The 23,829-nt window shown below is 35.4% G+C and overlaps 2 pseudogenes; one reads left to right on the forward strand and one right to left on the reverse strand.

The window, feature by feature from the left end:
• Window positions 1-11,989: 11,989 nt before the first annotated feature.
• LOC109253710 (actin-related protein T1-like) lies at window positions 11,990-13,374 on the forward strand (annotated as a pseudogene).
• An 8,532-nt stretch (window positions 13,375-21,906) lies between these two features.
• LOC109253771 (actin, clone 302-like) lies at window positions 21,907-23,017 on the reverse strand (annotated as a pseudogene).
• Window positions 23,018-23,829: the final 812 nt, after the last annotated feature.

Here is a 23,829-nt window from a genome sequence, read left to right on the forward strand (position 1 = left end):
AATATACAAAATACATAAATAACTTATACAACTCAACATAAACAAAACAAAAATAATCAAGTTAAAAAATGGGCAGAGAACACTAAGAGACATTTTTCTAAAGGAGTTATGCTGATGGCCAGTAGACACATGAAGAACTGCTTAACTTAACATCACTAATTATTAGGTAAATGCTAATTGAAACCACTATGAGTAATCACTTTAGGCCTGTCAGAATGTCTAGAATCAAAAGGATAAGAAATAACAAGTGTTGGGGAGCTTGAGTGGCTCAGTCATTTAAACAACTGACTCTTGATTGTGGCTCAGGTCATGATCTCACAGTTCATGGGATTGAGCTCCACATTGGGCTCTGTGCTGACAGTGTGGAGCCTACTTGGGATCCTCTTTATCCTTCTCTCTCTATCCCTCTCCTTCATGTGCTTTGTCTCTCTCTCCAAAAATAAATAAGCATCAGAAAAAAGGAAATAACAAGTGTTGACAAAGTTGTGGAGATAAAGGATCCCTTATGCACTGTTGTTAGAGATGTAAATTGGTGCAGCCACTGTGGAAAACAGTATGGGGTTTCCTCAGAAAAATAAAAATAGAATTACCATATAATCCAGTAATTCCACTACTGGGTATTTACCCAAATAAAATGAAAACACTAATTTGAAAAGATATATGCAACCCTATACATTGCAACACTATTTACAATAGCCAATATGTGGAAGTAACTTGTTTTTATCAATATATAAATGGATTAAAAATCGGTATACATATACTATAGAATATTACACATAAAAAATGAGATCTTGTCATTTGTAACAATATGGATGGATCTAGAGGGTATAATCCTAAATGAAATAAGTATGTCAGAGGAAGATAACTAGTATATAATTTCACTCATATGTGGAATTTAAGAAACAAAGCAAATGAACAAAGACAAAAGAAAGAAACAAGGGACTCTTAAATACAGAGAACAAAAATGGCGGTTGCTAGAAGAGAGGAAGGTGGGGAAGCATGAAATAGATAAGAGGGACTTATCATGATAAGTACACTTATCATGATGAGCACTGATTATTGTGTAGAATTAATGAATCATTATATAGTACACCTGAAACTAATATAATGCTGTGGGTACACTGGCATATGTGGTTATCTTTCATTTTCTCCAGTGCAGGGGTCAGTTTAGAGTAGTGCAGGTCCCTTACGGGATTACCTGCAGAGTGAGTCAGGGCAGGCACTGCTTTGGAACTGCCTACCAATTGGGGTAATTTTGATTGGGTGGATCTACATGAGAATGCAGTGGTGAGGCAAATGATGCTAATAAGATAGGGAGAAGTGTAGTGTTGTTTCTCACAAATGTCTGGCTATCTATGCGGTGGTGGGTGGGAGGAGACAGAAATGGTGCCCACCAACACTTTTTTTTTTTTTTCCATGGAAAAGTCTCCTAAAGATCCCTGCACCTCCAGTGGACATTCTGGGATTAGTAAATAGAACTCCTTAAGTATACCTCAGGTAGTTTTCAAACTTCTATGCTATATCTCAGTTTATTTTTATGATTGTTTTTTAAGGGTGGGGACTCATTATCTTATCACTCTCATCTTTGCTCTTCTGGAGCTAAGATTGCTGATTTTTAAAGTACCCAGAGTTAAGCCCTGCTGATTGTAAAATATTTCAAAGTTAAGCTTCACTGGTTTTCAAAGCCAAGTGTTTTTGAGGACTCGTTTTCCCAGTCCAGGTTCCCCTTGCCTGTAGTACCTGGTGAGAGGTCTTTCTGATCCTCTTGCTCTCTGTGCTTATGGTGTCCATCCCATTTTTGGTTAGTCTCATAGGGGGGTTGGTTCCCAACCACATTTCCACCATTCCTACACTTGTTTGATGTGGCCTCCTCCATACTGTTTACTGTGAAAAGTCTGTTTTGATAGTCTTCAGGTTGGTTTCAGAGTTAGTTTTAAGATGTAGGTGTTATCTCATTGTGTCTGTGAGATGTGGTGAGCTCAGGATCCTCCTACTCCACCATCTACCTAGAAGTGCCTTTATTTGTTTTTGTTTTTGTTTTTTACTACTTTCAAGCCTACAGTTCTGTCACAGTACTTTCACATTGTTGTGTAACAATCACAACCACCCTTCTCCAGAACTATCTGATTTTTCCTAACTGAAACTCTGTAATGATTATATACTACTTCCTCATTCCCCTTTACCCAAGCCTCTGGCAACTACTATTCTACTTTCTGTCTTTAAGAATTTGACTCTTTTAGGTTATTCATACAAGCAAAGTCATTCAACATTGCCTTTCTGTTACTAGTTTATTTCAGTTAATGTCTTTAAAATGTATCCAGAGGGGCGCCTGGGTGGCTCAGTCGGTTGAGCTTCCAACTTCGGCTCAGGTCATGATCTCACAGTCTGTGAGTTCGAGCCCCGTGTCAGGCTGTGTGCTGACAGCTCAGAGCCTGGAGCCTGCTTTGGATTCTGTGTCTCCCTCTCTCTCTGACCCTCCCCCATTCATGCTCTGTCTCTCTCTGTCTCAAAAATAAATAAAAGTTAAAAAAATTAAAACAAAATACAAAAGCAGACACAAAGATCATTGGAACAGAAGAAAAACCTGAAATGGACCCACAAATGTTTGGCCAGCTAATCTTTATGTCTCTTAACATTTGCTTTATGCATTTTAATGCTGCAATATTGAGTGAATAAGTATGATTGTTATAACTTCTTGTTGGATTTTTCCCTTTATAATTATGTAGTGTTCTTCTTTGTGTCTTATTACAGTCTGTGTTTTAATGTTTACTATGTCTGCTATAAGTATTGCTAACTCAGCTTTCTTTATGCTTCCATTTGAATGATAAATGTTTTTGCATCCCTTCACTTTCAGTTTGCATGTTAAAAAATGGATTAAAAATTGGTATACATATTTGGAGACCCATCAGGTCTGAAATGAGTCTCTTATAGGCAGCATATTGATGGCTCTTGCTTTTTAAAATTCATTCCATCACCCTATATCTTTTGATTAGAGGATTTAGTCAATGTACTTCAGTCCATTTATGTAACTATTGTCATTTTGTTACCTCTTTATAATTGTTTTTGTATTCTTCTCTGTTCATTTCTTCTCTTGCACTCATTACTTGTGGCTTGAATGTTTCATAAGTGGTATGCTTGTATTCCTTTTTCTTTATTGTTTGTGCATTTGTGTATCTATTTTAGGTTTCTGATTTGTGGTTACCATTAGGTTAATATATAACATGTTTTTTATAGCAGTCTATTTTATCATGATAATCACTTAAAATTGAACCAATACTGAAAGCACTAAATTTTTATTCTGCCCTCCATGTTTAATGTATATGATGTCATGCTTTACATCCTTTTATTTTGTGAATCAATTCACTGCTTTTTATAGATATATTTGATTTTAATGCTTTTGTTCTTTAATGTCTGTATTTGTTTTATAAGTTATTAGTCTACTACTTTTATTATGTTTGTATGTACATTTGAAATTTTTTCTTTTCCCTATTTTCTTATTCCTGACCATGGCCTTTTTTTTCCATTCAAATAATTCCCTTAAACATTTCTTGTAGATAGGTTTTAGTGTTCATGAAGTCTTCTCACTTTTTCTTTTTAAATCTTTCTTGGGAAATATATCTCTCTCCTTCTATTCTTAATACAATCTTGTCAGATAGTGTACTATTGATTGTAGGTTGTTTTTTTTTTTTTCCTTGCAGCACTTTGAGTATATCATGCTACTCCCTTTTGACCTGCAAAGTTTCTACTGAAAAACAAGCTGATAGCCTTATTGGATTTCCCTTATATATAACTTTTTTCTTTCCTCTCACTGCTTTAAAATTTTTCTCCTTGTCATTACTTTTTGCCATTTTAATTTTTATGAGTCTTAATGTGTACCTTTTTTGAGTTCATTTATTATGGGAGAGGGGCTCTCTGTGCCTTGTGCATTCTGAATATCTGTTTCCTTCCTGAAGTTAGGGAAGTTCTCAGCTGTTATTTCTTTAGGCAAATTTTCTTTCCCCTTCTCTTTCTCTTCTTTTTGGGATCTCTATGATGTGAAACTTATTATACTTCATGATGTCCCTGAATTCACATAACCTCTTCTTTCTGTGACTTTGTTTTGCTTTGCTGTTCAGCTTGGTTGCTTTCCATTACTGTTTATTCCCAGTTGCTGATCTGTTTTGCTTCCTATAACCTACTATTTATTCAGTTTAATGTATTTTTAATTTGAGTTTAAGGTTTCACTGAGTACCCCCATTCTTTTCTCAAATCTATTAAGTATTTTTGTGACCATTCTTTGCATTCTCTATCAAGCATATTGCTTATATTTATTCCATTTAGCTATTTTGATATGATTTTGTCCTGTTCTTGATTTCAGATATATTCTTTCCTCTCCTCATTTTGTGTAACTCTCTGTATTTGTTTCTTTGTATTAGAAATATCAGTATGCCTCCTGATCTTGAAAACAGTGGTCCTGGGGCACCTGGGTGGCTCAGTCGATTAAGCATCCGACTTCAGCTCAGGTCATGATCTCACAGTCCGTGAGTCCAAGCCACACGTCAGGCTCTGTGCTGACAGCTCAGAGCCTGGAGACTGCTTCAGATTCTGTGTCTCCCTCTCTTTCTGCCCCTCCCCTGCTCATGCTCTGTCTCTCTCTGTCTCAAAAATAAATAAATTAAAAAAAAATTTAAAAAAAAAGAAAAGAAAACAGTGGTCCTATGAAGAAGAGGACCTGTAGTATCCTGTAGTGCAATGTCTAGTGTTTGCCAGATCCTGGCACTACAGGGGCATCTCCTTTGTGTGTTGCATATGCCTTACTGTTATGGTTATGTGTTTGCATTCAGTCCAGTTGGTTATAATGGCCCTCTTTGCCTATTTGAGCAGGTTTCATCTCTGTGCTATTAAGGGGCCAGTTTAGGACTGCCTTGGGTTTATAGTGTTGTCAAACCAGATGCCTGCCCTCAGTTCATTTCTGGAACTGTGATAACATGGAACTGCGGGGGCACTCTCCATGACTTGTCCCCTGAGAGCTTTCCACTGGTGTGCAAGACCTGTAGTCAGACCAGATGACTGCCCCCAGTCTGTCTGTTGGGTTTGCAGTGACCCCAATCTACCGAGTTCTCTCTTTGTGCTATCTCCTGTGAGGTTTGTATTGGTGGGTGGGGTGATAGTCATATCAGATGTCTCCTAAACTACTGCTGGGGCTGCAGTAGAACTGGGGTCTGTGGTTATCTTTCTCTTTCCATAGGGCAAGAGTCACTTTGCAGTGGTTCTGGCCACTGATAAGACTTCTTGCAGAATGAAATGTGACAGAGGCCACCTTGGAGGGAGTCTTGTCCAGTGGGGTGGGTTGGATGGGGGCAGTGTGCATAACCTGTAGAGCAGGACATGCAGTATTAGCATGCTAGGTGGTGAGTGCATGCTGATTCCTGCAGATGTCTAGATATCTAGGCTGGGTGGGTGGAGAAAAAAGGTACCAACCTGCTCTTTTTTTCTGGAGAAGTCCCCTAAAAATCCCTGCCCCTCCAGCATATATTCAGAGATCAGTAAATGAATCTTCATGTATAACCCAGGCAGTTTTCCAAATGCATTTCTATGCTGTTTTCTTGACAGGGTTGCTTGTTATGCTGTCTCTTGAAGGGTGAGAAATCAATTTTCTGTCACCCTCTAGCTCTCCCAGAACTGAGTCCAGTGATTTTTTCTTTTTTTAAATTCTTAGTGTTAAGCCCTACTGATTGTAAAAAAACTTGCATACTTAAGCACCCCTGGTATTCAAAGCCAAATGTTATGGGTGCTTATCTTTTCAATGCAGTTTCCCCTTGTGCAGGGTGCCTAGTGTGAAGCCCATTGCTTTCCCCTTTTTTGTGTGCTCATGGTGTCTCTGCCATTTGGGGTTAGTTGCAAGTTAGTTTGGTTCCAGTCCAAGATGCTACTTTTCCTACCATTTTTTACATGTCTCCCTCTCTATGATTAACTGTAGAGAGTCTTGTTTTGCCAGTCTTCTGTTTGTTTTCTGGGTTAGTTACACTGATAAAAAGTTACACTTTTTATCTAGGTGCATTCATGGGAGAAGGTGAGCTTAGGATTCTCCTACTCCACTTATCTTCCCAGGCTCCCTGTTATTATTCACTTTTTACTTTTATGATATTTCCATTTCCAAAAGGGCAGTCTCCGAAAGTATTAATCACCTATACAGTTTTTTGGGGAAAAATTTCTGCGGATACCACCATTAACTTGCTATTAATTTTGGTAATTATGCTTACTTTACTTTTTACATATAAGTGTTATCACCTAGTATTATTTCAGGACCCTATCATTGGCATTGCTATCAGGGAGCCCCATTCTATAACAATGTCTCCTACCCACAGTCAAAATCTATGGAGGATAGCCAAGAGATTGTCAACAATGCTGGTGTCCTTCTCATCAGCAGATTCAGTATTTTGAAATATACTCTTGGTAGGTTTTTTTTTTTTTTTTTCATTCTTGTGTGGTATACATACTCTGGCAGACCTATTTATCTAAAACTTTCGAACCTTTCTACTGTTTTACATGGGAATTAATTTATTTCTTCATTGTCTAGGATGGGCCATCATAATGCCCAAGCTTCCAAGAGCCATCTTAGAAGTGCATTAGCACCATGTTGCAGAGTTACTATCATGTTCTTAAAACTGCTATTAGTAGGTTCAACCCTTCCTTGGACAAATTATATTGTGATTTGACTACAGTTACTTGTCTTAGTGTCCTGAAATAGTATTGTAAATAAATCCTGAAGAGACCTTTGAAGTTTTGTAATGCAGAGACCCCCCACATCGTCTAAAAGGAGAAGGTTGCTACACTTTAACGGGGGACAGTGGACCACTGTTGCAGGATTGCTTTTACCTCAATACCTGGGATTCGTTGTCTTGTGGCTTTGAAGGATGAAGAGGTGGACACAAAACAAGCAGCAGGCAAAAGTTTAGTAGAGTTATAAGATAAGATCAAAAAGGAAGAAAGCTCTCTTTGCAGAAAGGGGGCATTTGAAAGTGAATGCTTAAGGACTATAGGCAAGGGTCCTTATTTTATATGGTTCTGGTCATCCCTCTCTTCTCTTCCCCCTCCTTCCTTCTCAGGTCCTACCCATATTGGCTGGATAACTCTAGGTGCTGGGTTGTCCATTCTTGATTGGCTTGTTTCCCTTGTAGGAGGGTTGGACTATAGCCATATCATTCCTTGTGGGTCATATGTTTTATAGTCTACCACATATTTTTAGTTAGGTCTTTTGTCAAATTCCTGAGGGGGAGTAGGTGGTGTCTGTTACATTCTTAAGAGGAATTTTATGCCTGAGGGGGGCTTTGCTGTGGTCAAACACTCCCAGAATTGTTCCAAAAATATGATTTTTCCTTACCCAGGGACCTCAGTTCCTAATCTTTCCCTCTTTGCTTATTTTATCTTATCTTTTCCTATCACACCACCTCTGCAGAATCAGAGGTTTCAGTGTCATATGGTGATTCAAGATTTTTAAGTCTATTTCCTCGGATGTTTCCATCTTATATCTCAGGGTCCCACTTTTTCCCAAATAGGGCATTGTTCTAACATAGCTGCCATGCAAAGGCTGAGGATTAAAACATATCTGGAATCCCACTACCCTTATAATTAAATCCTGAACCTGAATCTCACTTATTTGTGTCCTCTGGATATAAGAGATTCGAGTCTTTTTATAAACTGCCAAAGGTCCTCACTTTTGTGCTTTGCATTATATTGTGGATTAATTACCTTTCATTGTCTTTCTCCAATGTAATGATACCACTCAGCAGGAGACATCAAATTCCACTGTCTTTGTAATTACTACTTTTCCCAAACTGCTCAAACTCCTGAGATGCACCACCCATCAGTATATTACTTTTCAGTTCTATATCTGATTCTAGCCCAACTTTCCTTAGATTTTTTTTTTTCTTTTACAATTGCACCTCTAGACCATGACAGATACTGTCTGTGGGATCATTATCTCCTGGTCAGTGAATGAAGATTCATCATTCTATTTTATTTTATTTTATTTTAATTTTTTAATGTTTATTTATTGTTGACAGAGAGAGAGAGAGAGAGAGAGAGAGAGCATGAGCAGGTGAGGGGCAGAGAGAGAGGGAGACACAGGACGCGGGGATCGAACTCACAAGCCATGAGATCATGACATGAGCCAAAGTCGGACACTTAACTGACTGAGCCAACTAGGCATCCCTCAACATTCCATTTTAAATTCTGCTTCCTCAAATTACTTCAGAGACCAACCCTTTTATGTTATGGTTTTTGGGACACAGACATTAATGCTAAAATTTGCATTCAGAAAGTATATTGGTGAGTGTTATTTTGGAGCAATATGTAGAAGGAAGTGAGGGAAGCAAAATTGAGCAGCCATAAGTTGAACTGTGGTTTATTTGCATAACAAACTTCAGCTACTCCCATGGGGAGCAATTGACCTGGGATGGGACTTCACAGTTCATGCAAACTGAATCAAGGGGGTAGGACAGTATCTCCGTCATTTACCAGTCATTGTGTTGCAGGATTTTTTTTTTTTACCTCAATACCCAGGATTCTTTGTCTCATTGCTTCAAAGAATAAAGTGGTGGCCACAGAATAAAATTAGCAACAGGCAAAAGTTTATTAGAGTATAAGATCAGAAGGGAAGAATAGTATGAAATCTCTCTTTATAGAAAAGGGGCATTTGAAAGTGAATGCCTGTGACTATAGGCAAGGGACTTTGTTTGATAGGGTTTTGGTTGGCCCCTTTCCTTCCCCCTTGTTTCTTCTCAGGTTCTACCCTTATTGGCTAGGTAACTCTAAATGCCTAGGCATTCCTTTTTGATTGGCTGGTTTCCATTGTATGAGGGGTGATCTATGACTGGCCATATGGTTTTTTGTGGGCCACACATTTTATGGGCTACTTGTTTTTAGTCAGGTCTTTTGTTTGTCAAATTCCTGAGGGAAACCTGAGGGTGATTAGGTGGTGTCTGTTACATTTTTAAGAGGAACTTTTTGCCTGTGGAGTTTGCTCAAAGTCAGAGATTCCCAGAAGAAATGTTTTAAAATATGTGTTTTTCCCCACCCAGGAGCCTTTAAGCCTTAGCCTCTCCTTTTTTACCTACTGAATCCTATCTTTCTTTATCATAACTGGATGCAGGTTGCCCTGGGAAGGCAGCCCAATCTTAGGCAATTAAGCTCCCATTAACTGAGAAGACTATCTGGGGAGATCCTTTGCTGTGAATCATCAGCAGGCAATACTCTTGGCAGCTGGGGGATAAATACATTGGTTCTTAAGGATGGGAACTGGAAAGTACAACATAGCATTTACTACTATATTACAAATAGTCACAACACCTATCTGGCATGGTGTCTCTGTTTATACTCTTTCCCAGTTGAATTCCTTCTATTTATGCTTGCAAATGCATTTTCAGACTATTAATTGGCATTGTATAAAATAAAAAAATATTATATTAATTTTTTAAATTTATATATTCATTATATTGATTTTCTAAAATTCCACAACCTTGCTGATATTTTTTTTCGTTGTTTATAGATACGTTAGGATTTTCTATATGTAGGACAATGTTGTCTGTAAATGCATATAATTTTACATCTTTTTCAATGTGAATGCCTTTTAGTTTATTTTCTTGACTAATAGCCCTAGCAAGATTGTCCAGTATAATATTGAATAAGAATTGTGAGAATAGACATATCATTTTGTTCCTGATATAGGGAGAAAGCATTCAGTCTATCACTATTAAGTATAACGCTAGTTATAGATATTTTCATTGATGTCCTTTATGAATTGAGGAAGTTAAATGTTATTACTTGTTTTTGAGTAATTCTATTATGAAGGACATTGGATTTTGGCAAATGCTTTTTCTCTATTTGGAATATTATGTAGTTTTTGTCTTTTATTAATATGATATATTGATTTCATCATTTGAACCAATCATGCATTGCTGGAATAAATTGCACTTGGTCACGGCATATAATTTATTTATACATTACTGTATTCAGGATAGCCACGTGTAAAAGAATGAAGTTGCACCTTTACCTCACACCATCTACAAAATTAAATAATTATAGATTAAAACCTAAATGTATGATTTAAAACTGTAAAGATTATAAAAGAAAACGGGTAAATCTTCATGAACTCAGATTTGGCAATAGATTCTTAGATATGACACAAATAGCCTTAGCAACAATAAATAAAATAAATTGTAGTTCATCAAAAATGCAAATGCTTGTGATTCAAAAGACACTTTTTTTTTAAGTTTATTTATTTATTTTGAGAGAGAGATGGTGTGAGCAGGGGAGGGCCGGAGAGGGGAGAGAAAGAGAATCCCATGAGGGCTCCATGCTGTCAGCACAGAGCCAGATGCGGGGCTCAAACTCATGAAATCATGAGATCAACACCTGAGCTGAAACCAAGAGTAGGATACTTAACCTACTGAGCCACCCAGGTGACCCTCAAAAGACACTATTAAGAAAGTGAAAAAACAACCTACAGAATGGTCGAAATGTTATGACTCAGTAATAAAAAGACAACCTTATTTTAAAATGGACTAAGCAACTGGATAGATATTTCTCCAAAACAATATATTAATGAGCAATAAGCATATAAAAAGATGCTTCACATCACTAGCTAATAAGGAAATAGAAATCAAAACCACCATGAGATGTCATATCATGCTTAACATAATGCCTAGAATAAAAAAGTCAGATACTAACTAGTGTTGGTGAACATTTGTAAAAGTAGAAACTATCCTACAATGCTGGTTTGAATGAAAAATACCTCAGACACTTTGGAAAACAGAGTGAAATTTCCTGAAATGATTAAACATAATATTAGTATATTTCTCAGCTTTTCCATTTGTAGATATATAACCAAGGGAAATGAAAACATGTCTTTCAAAAAACATATTCAAGATTGTTTCCGGCAGCACATTTCTTAATAGTCAAAGGTGGGAAAAATCCAAGTGTCTGTCAACTGATGAATGGATAACAAAATGTGCTATTTCCAAGCAATGTATGAACCTTGAAAATAATATATAAAGAAAATGAAATCAGTCACAAAAGTTCACATATTTTATCCTTCCATTGATAGGAAATATGCAAAGGTGGTAAATCCATACAGACAAAAAATATATTAGTGGTTGCTTAAGCCTTGGGGTGAATGGTCTGAAAGATGTGGTGGCTAAAGGGTATGGGATTCTGTTTGAACTGATGAAAATATACTAAATTGATATCTATGATGTTTGTACATATCAGTGAATATACAAAAAGCATTGTATTACATACTTTAAATGGATAAATTGTACAGTACATGAAATTTGTCTCAATAAAGTTGTTTAAAAATAATTGTAAGAATGGAGAAAATACAAATATTCTGAATGCTGCTGGAACTGAGTTGGAGGCATCCCCACTCAGATCCAGACCAGTGTCCGGTACTTAGTTTCTCCCCTTACAAAGGGAAGGGTATTTAAGTAATCCCATAAACATCAGCTGAATAGAGCAGAAGAAACCAGAAGGAATCAGTTCTCTGGGACAAGGACATAGCTTGGTAATTTCACTTGGTATTAAAGCTTGATCTCTGCTTCAAATTCACAGGTTTATCAAAGCTGTTTGTAGGTATGGCTTGCCTTCCTCTGCTTTATGGCTCACCAAGCAGGAAGTGCATATGGCTCAGAAACTACACTCTTTAAAGTCTCTCTGATGATCTCTGAGAACAATTGTTACCATGGCTAGATTGTTACATAGGGGGAAATCATCCCTGAAATTGTCTCAGTGGGCCTTGGGCTATCTGAAAAGAGACAAAATTCATGGGTTAAGGGCAGTGTTTTTTTTTTTGGGGGGGGGGGGGTTGGAACAATCTAGTAGCTCTGCCTGAGTGCCAACCTGAGAACTTTGTAATCCTTTGGTTGTAATACATCCTTAGGTGCTTGTTATCTTACAAAGTGGCCAATTTTCCTTATTTTGTTGACATTTGGAAAAACACACTGTAAACATATTTAACACATATGTATTAGATATTCCAGCTATAATTTTTGACAATAGACCAAGAGTCTGCAAAGAAGGCCTGTCTGGAGAGACTGGATCCCATCATGTCATCAGTTTTGTCATGGGGCATCCTAAATTCAATATGCTTTTGCAGGAGCCAATTAGAAAAAGTATTTTGTAAGGAAGAAGTCCAATAAAGTATGAAGCCTTGCATTTGCACTACCCCCATGAATATGGACTGGTAACAGGATATGATGACATGGAGAAACTCTGGAAGTATCTTTTTGAGTGGAAGCTGGAAGTAAAGCCCTGTCAATGGCCTGTGCCCATGACTGAGCCATTCTTGAACCCAAGAGAAATTTGAGAGAAGATGGCAGAAGTGATATTTGAGAACTTCAATGTGCCTGCCTTCTACCTGTCCAATTATACGGTGGTAGAACTCTATACAGCTCTACCTCTGTCATGGGACTAGTGGTAGACAGTGGGGATGAGGTTACTTGCACTGTCCCTACCTTTGAAGGTTACTCCCTGCCTAATGTTCTTACCAAGCTCTAAATGGCAAGGAAAGACAACCCAGAACATACTACCTGGCTCCTACTCACTGGTGTGAGCACTTTCCCTTCCATATTTGACAAGGCTTTACCGGGTGACATCAAAGAGAAGCTGTGTTATGTGGCCTTGGAGCCAGAGAAAGAACTATGTAAGAGGCCAGATGAGATTGTGAGAGAATACAAACAGCTAATTGAGAATGCCAACTGAGAGAATACAAACAGTCAGTTGAGAATGGCATCTACCTGGGGCTCCTGGGTGGCTCAGTCGGTTAAGCGTCCGACTTCAGCTCAGGTCACCATCTCGCGATCTGTGAGTCTGAGCCCCACGTCGGGCTCTGGGCTGATGGCTCAGAGCCTGGAGCCTGCTTCCAATTCTGTGTCTCCCTCTCTCTCTGCCCCTCCCCCGTTCATGCTCTGTCTCTGTCTGAAAAATAAATAAAAAACGTTAAAAAAATTTTAAAAAGAGAATGCCATCTACATTGATGACCAGCTGTACCAGGTGCTTGAGATTCTCTGTGCACCTGACCAGCTGGGCATCAACAACCTGGGAATCTCAAAAATAATCTCTGGCAGCATTATGAAGTGTGGCACTAAAATTCAGAAGAATCTTTTTGTGGAAACTGTGCTGTCTAGGGGCATTCCTTGCTTCTCTGGGCTTGAGGAAAGTCTTATGAAATAACTGGAACAGCTAGCTTCCAAAGGGACTCCCATCAATATCACTGCTTCTTCTAATAGGTGTTTATCCGTGTGGATTGGTGCATCCACTGTGACTTCTCTGAACAATTTTAAACAGATGGGGAGTATCCCTACAAGTCTCAAGAAGTTTGGGAGATTTATTATTTAGAAAAGATGATCTTTAAAAACCTCAAATGTTTGGGACAACTCCAAATGTCAGATCATAGAATACCTATGGAAGGTGATATTGTGCTTCAAGCAAGATGTTCAGTAAAATTATTTTGCCTTTTTGGGCTTCAGTTCATTCTTGTTGCACATTGCTGTAACCATTGGTGTACAAATATCTGTATCTTCACGTTCAACTCTTTTGGGTATATATTTTAAGAGTGGGATTTCTGGGTCATATGTTAATTTCATGTTTATATTTTTGAGTAACTATCAAAATGTTTTGTGAGCAGCTGCATTGTTCCTTTTACATTCCCAAACACAAAGGATGAGGGTTCCTTATCTTCACATACTTACCAACACTTATTTCCTGTTTTTGAATAATAGCCATTCTAAAGTATATGAACAGGTATCTCATGTTTTGATTTGCACTTCCCTAATGATTAGTGATATTCAGCATCTTTTTATATGTTTATTTTCCATTTGAATATTGTCTTTGGAGAAATATCTATTCAAGTCCTTGGCCCATTTTCTTAATGTTTATTTTTCAGAGAGAGAGAGAAAGAGAGAGAGAATGGGGGAGGGGCATAAAGAGAGGGAGACACAGATTTGAAGCAGTCTCTGGGCTCTGAGCAGTCAGCACAGATCCTTGGCCCATTTTTTGGTTAGGTTGTTTATATTTTTGCTGTTGAGTTGTCAGTGTTGTTTATATACTCTGGCTATTAAAACATTATCATATGTGTGAGTTTTCTTTTCTCATTTTTTTGGGGGAGTTTTCACTCTCTGAATAATGGCCTTTGGTGAACAAGAAATTTTAACAAAGTACAATTTATTAATGTTTCCTTTTGTTGCATAAACATTTGGTGTCATATTTTAGGAAACCATCGCCAAATTGAAGGTCATGAATGTTTGCCCTATGTTTTCTTCTAAGAGGTTTATAGTTTCAGTTTTTAAGTTTGTTTTTAATCCATTTTGAGTTAATTTTTGTATATGTTATAAGTGATCTAACTTCATTATTTTGCATGTGGATATCTAGGTTTCCCAAGACCATTTACTAAGGAGACTCTTCCTTTCCAATTGTATACTTTTGGCACCCTAGTAGAAAATTAATTGAATGTATATGTATGGACTTATTTCTGGAACCTATATTTTTTATTACATGTATCTATAAGCCTATCCTTATGCCACTACCACAGTGTTTTGATTGCTATAACTTGGTAGTAAATTTTGAAATTGGAAAATGTAAGTCTTCCAACTTTGTTCTACTTTTTCAATATTGTCTTGGTTATTTGAGGTCTCTTTAAATTCCTTAGGAATTTTATAATGGGTTTTTCAATTTCTGTAAAAACATCATTAAGATTTTAATAGGCATTGTGTTGAATTTGTATATAACTTTCAGTAATACTGTTGTCTAAATAAAATCAAGTTCTCCAATTCATTCAGACAGGATATATTTTCATGTTTAAGGTATTCTTTGTTTTGTTCTGTTTTACAGCAATGTTTTGCAGTTTTCTGTGTACTAGTCTTGTGATTCCTTAATCAAATTTATTCCTAAGTATTCTTTCTTTTCTTTTTGATGCAACTGTACAATGACTTGTTTTCTTAATTTCTTGTTTAGGCTCTGGGCTAATTTTAACATGTTTTAACTCTATGTTTTATCTATTGACCATTACTAGAGATGAGGAAATTAGTACAGTAACACTTCTTTCATTGTCGTCTTTCTCCTATCATGAGAGAGTTGTGATTCTAGGACTCTAGGACAATCCTTAGCTTAAATTTGTGTTTATTGACCTATTTACCAAATTTATGTCATCTCCCTTGGGGAAAATTCTCTCATCAAAATTTGACCTTCAGAAATTATGTGAGAACTCATGTTAAAACCTGTTAAGTCAGTATTTTTCTATATTGTGACCTGCAGAATGCTAATTATCCTCTTTTCTTCAAATGGCCTTTGCTCTTTGTCAGCATGGAAACTAACACACACACACACACACACACACACACACAATGTTCTATTGGTATGACTTCTTCACTCCACATCCTTTGCTTTTCTTCCATAAAGATCTGATCTACAGAAACAGTTCCCGTTCTTTTTTGGTATTGCCTATGTCCATAAGTTTATTTATTTATTCATATTATCTTTGCATATGTATACCATAAAACTGAATTTACTTTTGGAGAAAGCTGTATCATACTATAAATGTGAAATTATATTGGGATGTAACTATTATCTCTCATTTTGCTCCTTATTGCACAGATGTTTTTAAGTATATTCTGTCAGTTTGTGCCACTGTTTTAAATTGAATAGAGTGTTATCTATTACTATGTTGGGGGATGCCTTTCAAAAGAAGAAAGTGGAGTTAAAAATAGCTAAATTTCTAACATTTCTAACATTATTTCTACCTTGAAGTTGGAAGCACAACTGCTTTTAATTTATATATTTATAGTGTATCATGACATATATTACAAACCTGGTTCAGTTTTCTCTTTACAATCATCACCATTCCTACCATTTTCTATTTTTTATATGAATTGTAAATCACTGAGTCATTTTCCACAAAAAGTACTATAGACTTCATTAAGATTATATTTAATTCATACATTTACTTGTAGAGTTTTTAGCTTTATCATATTAAATCTTCCAATGCGGGAATATTGCATGACTTTCTATTTACTTAGGAAATCTTCATGGATTGTTTTTCATTTGGGTCGTTCAAATTTAACCTTAGATTTAGTCTCACATTTTTTATGGTTTTGTACTCTTATGAGAAGGATATGTGTCTATAATATTTTCAAACTGATTTGCTAGTAGATAGGTAATCTATATACTTTTTATGGTAATCTCATATATCACACTTTTCTGTACTATTTTATCAATTCTAAAATATTTTGTATTCATTCTATTAGATTTAAGTAGACGATCACAATTGCAAAAAGCCATAGTTTTGGCTGTCTTTCAAGTATATACCATTTATTTATTTTCCATTACTTAGTAAAATAGTAAATAGTATTGGAATATGAATGTGACATGTGGTGCTCATAAACTTCCTTTTGCTTTATTAAGAAAAACTTAAAAAATTCTCATGTATAATATTTACAGGTAATTTATGAAAGTTGCTATCATAAAATTTGAGAAATTTAGAAATATTTTTCTGTTTAAAAAATTAGGAAATAGTGACATTTACAAAATTCAATTCTAGCATCTACTAAGGCAATCATATTTTTTCCTTTACTCAATGTGGACAAATATTACTAAATGATGGCTATATTTGGTGATCTAATATTTTACTTAGGAACATTAAATCTGATCCCAAGTGAGTTAGTATCAAAATTATTTCTTTTTAGTCTACTGAAGTTTTATAACTGAGGATGTGATGGCTTCAGAGAATGAATTTGGAATCTAATCTGCATATTTCTAGGGACAGTGGCATCCATGCTTTTGTCTTTTCAGAATTCTTTCCATTCATCCTCTTAAATAAATCTTATATTTCTAAAAATTTTAAAGTTGTCTTCTTCAAATTTGATTCATTAAGCTATTTGAAAATTTATATATATTATTTAAGAGAGGAGTCCAATTTAAATATTTTTATTTCTGCTTTAATGAAGTATAATTGACATATCAAAATTAACTATATTTAAGTTGTACAGTGTACCTTTTTAAGGTAAACAAAGTCATGGTTTAATATACATATACACTATAAGGTGATTACCACCATTAAGTTAATTAATACATTCATCATCTCACATAGTTACCTTTTGTGTGTGTAGGATAAAAACACTTCATATATTCTCTCTCATCAAATTTCAAGTATGTAATACAATATTATTAACTATAAGCAGCATGATGTATATTATATTCTTAGAACTTATTCAGCTTATAAATGAAATTTTGTGTCATTTGACTAACATCTCTCCATTTCCCCTACTCCCCAGAACCTGACAACCACCATTTGACTCTCTGGTTCTAGGTGTTTGATTTCACTGATTCCACATATTAGTATTCTACAATATAGTATTGTCTTTCTGTGTTTGGCTTATTTCACTTAGCATAGTGTTCTCCAGGTTCATCCATGTTGTCACAAATGGCAGGATTTTCTCCTTTTATGACTAAATAATATTCAATATATTATATAATTATTATATATTAAATGTGGAATATATAATTATATATAATTATTTATATAAATATAATTGTATGTAAATATCCCATAGTGTATATGTGTGTGTGTGTGTGTGTATATACATATACATATATATAATTTATCCATTTATGTATCAACAACAGACATTTCAGTTGTTTCTATGTCTTGGCTATCATTATTTATAAAGCATTATTATTAACATTATTCATGTTGTAGTGAACATGGGAATGCACATATCTCTTTGAGATCCTGATTTAATTTTCTATGGATATATACCCAGAAGTGGTTTGCTTAGATCATATACTATTTCTGTTTTTAACTTTTTAAGGAACATCCATACTGCTTCCCATAATGGCTGTACTAATATACATCCCCACAAACTGTACAAGTGTTCCATTTTCTCTGTACATTTGCCAAAACTTATCTTTCGTGTTTTTGATAATTGACATTCTAAAAAATGTAAGGTAGTATTTCATTGTGTGGTTTTTTTAAATTTTTTAAAATGTTTATTTATTTTTGAGAAAGAGAGAGACAAAGTGCAAGTGAGGGAGGGGCAGAGAGAGGGAGATACGGAATCTGAAGCAGGATTCAGGCTCTGAACTGTCAGCACAGACCCCGAGGTGGGGATTGAACTCACAAACCATGAGATAATGACCTGAACCAATGTCAAAAGCTTAACTGAGCCACCCATGCGCTCCTCATTGTGGTTTTGATTCCCTGATGGCTACTGATGTTGAACACATTTTCATATACATGGTGGCCATTTGTAGGTTTTCTTTGTAGAAATATCTATTCAAACACTTTGTCCATTTTTAAATTGTGGTATTTGTTATTTTGCTATTGAGTTGTAGGTGTTCCTAATATATTTTGGATATTATCCTCTTATCAGATATACATTTTGCAAATATTTTCTCTCATTCAAAAGATGGCCTTTTCATTTATTTGTTTCCTTTACTGTAGAGAAGCCTTTTAGTTTTATGTAGTTCCATGGTTGATTTTTTTCTTTTGTTGCTTGTGCTTTTGGTGTCATATCCAAAAATTCATTGTCAAGACCTATGTCAGTTAGCTTTTTCTCTATGTCTCCTCTATGATTATTACATTTACGTCTTCAATCCATTTTGAGTTAATTTTTGTAAGGATTCAGTTTCATTCTTTTGCATGTGGATATCTTTTTGCCAAAAAATATTAAAGAGACTATCCTTTCAGTTTTGTGTATTTTGGCAACCTTGATGAAAATTGTTTGCATATGTGTGGAATTGTTCCTCAGCTCTCAGTTCTGTTCCATTGGTTTATATGTCTGTTTTTTTTTTTTTATGTCAATAACATACTGTTTTGATTATAATAGCTTTGTAATATAGTTTGGAATGAGGAAGTTTGATGTCTCCAGCTTTGTTCTTTCTCAAGATTGCTTCAGTTATTCAGGGTCTTTTGTGGTAGTATATGAATTTTAGGATTGCTTTTTCCTGCTACTGTGAAAAATGCCATAAGAATTATATTGAATTTGTAGATTATGTTGAATAGCATAGAGAATTTAACAATATTAATACTCCCAATCCACAAACATGGAAACAAATATTTCAATTTATTTGTGTCTTTTTTCATTTCTTACAGTTTTAGTGTACAGATTATTAACCTTTATGGTTAAATTTATCCCTAAGTATCTTATTCTTTTTAATGTTATTATAAATAGAATTGTTTTCGTAATTTTATTTTTGGATAGTTCATTGCTAGCATATAGAAATGTAGCTGATTTTTTCTATATTGAGTTTGTGTCCTGAAGCTTTACTAAGTTTATTTATTAGTTCTAACATTTCATTTTAATTTTTCAGGATTTTGTATATTAAAGATCATGTAAACAAAAGAAACAATTTAACTAATTCTTTTCTCATTTGAACCCTTTTATTATTTTTTCCTAATTTTCTGTGTAAGACATCCAGTACTATGTTTGAATGGAAGTGGTGAGAGTGGGCACCATTATCTTGTTCCTGATCTTTGGGGTAATATTTTAGATTCTTACTAATAAGTATGTTGTTAGCTGTGGGCTTGTCCAAAAGGCCTTTATTATATTAATGTATATTACTTTTACTATTTCATTAGAATTTTTATCATGAAAGGATGTTCACTTTTTTAAAATTCTTTTTCTACATCTATTGGGATGATCATGTTTTTTATTCTTCATTCTGTTAATGTGGTATATTACATGTATTGACTTACATGTGTTGAACCTTTCTTTCTTCCCAGAGATAAATTCCACTTGATCATGGTGTATGATCCATTTAATGTGCTCTTGAATTTGTTTGTAGTATTTTGTTGAAAATTTTTGCCTCACTATTCATCAGGGATATTGGCACACAATTTTCTTTCTTATAGTGAGTGCCCTTATCTGGTTTTAGTATCAAGGTAATGCTGGCCTTGTAAAATGAATTTTGGAGTTTTCTCTCCTCTTCAAATTTTTAGAATATTTTCAGAAGAATTAACATTAATTCTTCTTTAAGAGTTTGGTAGAATTCACCTGTGAAGTCTTGGGCTTTTCTTTGTTGGGAGGATTTTGATTACTGATTCAATCTCCTTACTCATTATTAGTCTGTTCAGAATTTCTATTTCTTCATGTTTCAGTCCTGGTAGGTTGTATGTTTCTAGGAATTTATGTTGTCTAATTTGTTGGCATATAATTTTTCATAGCAGGCTCTCATGATATTCTGTATTTCTGTTGTATCAGTTGTAACATTCCCTCTTTCACTTATATTTTGTTATTTGAGTTCTCTTTTTTTTCTTGGTAAGTGTATCTAGATGTTGGTGAATTTTGTCTATTTTTTTAATAAACCCACTCAGTGTCTTTGATATTTTCTACTGTTTTCATATTCTCTATTTCATTTATTTCTGCTTTACACTTTATTTTCTTTCTTGTGCTAACTTTGGGTTATTTTGTTCTTCTAGTTTCTGGAGGTATAAAGTTAGGTTGTTTATTGGAGCTATTTATTTTTTCTCTAACATATGCATTTCTCACTATGAACTTCACTCTTAGAACTATTTATGGTGTATCCCATAAGTTTTGAAATGTTTCCATTTTTGTTTATTTCAAACTTTGTTTTAAGTTTCCCTTTGGTTACTTCTTTGAACCATTGGTTGTTCATAAATGTGTTCTCTAATTTCCATGTATTTGTTTATTTTCAAGTTCTATTTCTGTTATTGATTGTTAATTTCATATCATTGTGGATAGAAAAGACAGTTGGCATGATTTAAATCTTTTGCTAAGACTTGTTTTGTGACCCAGCATATGATCTGTGCTAGAGAATGTTCCATGAATGCGTAACAAGCGTGTGTATTCTACTGCTATTGGAAGGAATGATATGTTTGTTAGGTTTTACATGGTCTAAAGTATGGTTGAAGTCCAAAGTTTCCTTATTGATTTTATGTGGATGATGTATACATTGTTGAAATTGGTATACTGAAGCCTCCTACCATTATTATATTTTTCTATTTCTCCCTTCAGTTCTGTTGGTATTTGTTGAATATATTTATCAGCTCTGATATTGAGTGCATATATATTTATAATTATCTTATCCTCTTGATGTATTTATTCCTTTGTCATAGTATAATGACCTTTTTCTGTTGTTAGTTTTTGACTTGAGATATATCTTGTCTAGTAGAAGTATAGCTACCTTTGTTGTCTTTTAGTTTACTTTTCATCTACATGGGTTATCTTTTTCTATCCCTTTACTTTGAGACTATGTATGTCCTTAAAGCTCAAGTGAGTCTCTTATAGACAGCATATAGTTGGGAATTGTTTTTTTTTTCTTTAAGGTGTACACTTTATTGAACTGGTCTCAAGTCAGTGTACAGGTAAGACCTGGCTGCCTTTGTGCCTCAACCACACTCCAAGGGAGACTGAAAGTCTTCATACATCTCAGCTTGGAGGGACAAAAATGGAGGCTATGTGGGCAGACCATTCAAAGTAAAACAAAAAGAGCAAGTATTAAGACAACTATTTTAAAAATGCAGACTACTTAATTTACACAAAAGTAATGCTATCACCCTTCCTTGTGTGGACTCCATGAGAACTGGCTCTTCTCAGGGAGAAATGGGGAGGCCTTTGGGAAGATTAGGGGCTTTCTGTAACAATGCATCTCATGATATTTGGAATAACTTTAAAAAAGAACAATGTAGAAAGTCATTGGCCACACAGTAGAACTTTGGAAATGCTTGTCCTAACCAACTGCTGTCACCTTCACTATTCCAGTGTTTAAATCTTGAGTCAAACACCAAAAAAATCCAAAAACAAAAAGCAAAACAAATTTTAAAAAATAAATAAAGCCATGCCAATCTCATCTCATTTTCTGCACGAGTTAGGGTTTCTCAAGAAATGGTGTATCATGACTAAAGTAACAGTCTGCCTAGAAGCATTTCCAGTGGATAATGTAGGGGCCCAACTCATTGTTCTCCTGCTTGCTGATCCACATCTGCTGGAAGGTAGACAGTGAGGCCAGAATGGAGCTGCTGATCCACAGTGTACTTGTGTTCAGGAGGTGTGAAGATCTTGATATTGTGCTGGGTGCCAGGACAATGATCTCCTTTTGTGTCCTATCAGTGATTCTGGGGTGCTAAGTGGTTCTACCAGATAGTACCTTGTTGGTGTACAGGTCCTTGTGGATGCCAACATCACACTTCATGATGGAGCTAAAGGTAGTTTCACATATACCACAGGATTCCATGCCCAGGAAGGAAAGGTATTTTCATGTATACCACAGGATTCCATGCCCAGGAAGAAAGGCTGGAAGAACACCTTGGTGCAGTGGTACTGCACATAGCCAATGGTGATGACCTGCCTGTCTGGTAGTGCATACCTCTTTCTCAGGGAGGAGCTGGAGGCCACAGTGGCCATCTACTGTTCAAAGTCCAGGAGGATGTAGCACAGCTTCTCCTTCATGTAACACATGATTTCCTGTTTGGTAGTGGTGGTGAAGCTGTAGCCATACTCTATAAGAATTTTTATAAGGTAGTCTGCCATGTCCAATCCAGCTAGGTTCAGATGCAGGATGGTATGGGGAAGGGCATACCCCTCACAGATGGGCACAGTATGGGGTACCCTGTCACCAGAGTCCATCATGATGCCAGTGGTAAGACCAGAGTAGGACAGGGACAGGATGGCCTGGATAGTCACAAGGCTGGGATGTTGGTCTCAAACATGATCTGAGTAATCTTCCCATGGTTGGCACTGGGGCTCAGGGGAACTTGGTCAGTGATCATGGAGTGCTCCTTGGGGGCCACACAAAACATGTTGTAGGTGTGGTGACAGATCTTCTCCATGTTATTTTAGTTGGTGATGATGCTGTGGTGGATGGGGTACTTCAGAGTCAGGATGCCCTTTTTGCTCTGGGCCTCATCACTCATGTAGTAGTCCTCTGGCCCATGCCCACCACCATGCCCTGGTGCCAGGGAACATGCCATGATGGAGGGGAAGACAGCCTGGGAAGCATTGTGGGCTGTGAGGCCAGACTTGTGCATGTTTATTAAATCATTTCAGCCATTCAGTGATCTTTTATTGGAGAGTTTAAGTCAATTCTGTTTAAAGTAATTATTGATACATAAGAACTTAGCAGCACTATCTTTTAAATTATATAATATATATTTATTATATATCTAATTACATCTAATTATATCTATATATAATTAAATTTGTATTTATTTATAAATATGTTTATATATTAAAATATATTATTTATAAATATATAAAATATATCCTTGGTATTTGCCTCATGTTTGTCTACCATTCTTACTCATTTCTGCCTTAATTTTAAGTGATTTTAAATATTTTTTAGTACTCCATTTTTAAAATGGCATATTGCCTCTACTTTTTAGCATTTGTATTTATTTCTTTAAGGATCAAAATGTGTATCCTAATCAGAATTAGTATTTTACCTTTTCACATAAAATAGAAGATTCTTATAGGAACATATGTCCATTTACCTCCACTGATTGTTCTGTTGTTTTCATATCTAGTTCCATGAATATTTTAAAACATAAAATATAAAAAACTTGTGAAAACTCAGTTGTTTTTTTACAGAAATTAAGGGAAAAAAGTAGTCTTTTATATTTAACCACATATTAACTGTTTCTGGTGTTTTTATTCCTTCCTGGAGATCTGAAATTCCATCTGATATAGTTGTCCATTATCCTGAAAACTTTCCTCTAGCAATTATTTATTAAGGGTATTCTTGTAATTAATTCACTACCTTTTGTTTATCTGAAAAGGTCTTCATTTTATATTCATTTATACCAAATGTTTTCACTCTATAAATAATTTTATCATTTCAGAA

Source organism: Panthera pardus, unplaced genomic scaffold, assembly GCF_024362965.1.
Source record: "Panthera pardus isolate Hobbes unplaced genomic scaffold, ASM2436296v1 HiC_scaffold_27, whole genome shotgun sequence".
Lineage (NCBI taxonomy): Eukaryota > Metazoa > Chordata > Mammalia > Carnivora > Felidae > Panthera > Panthera pardus.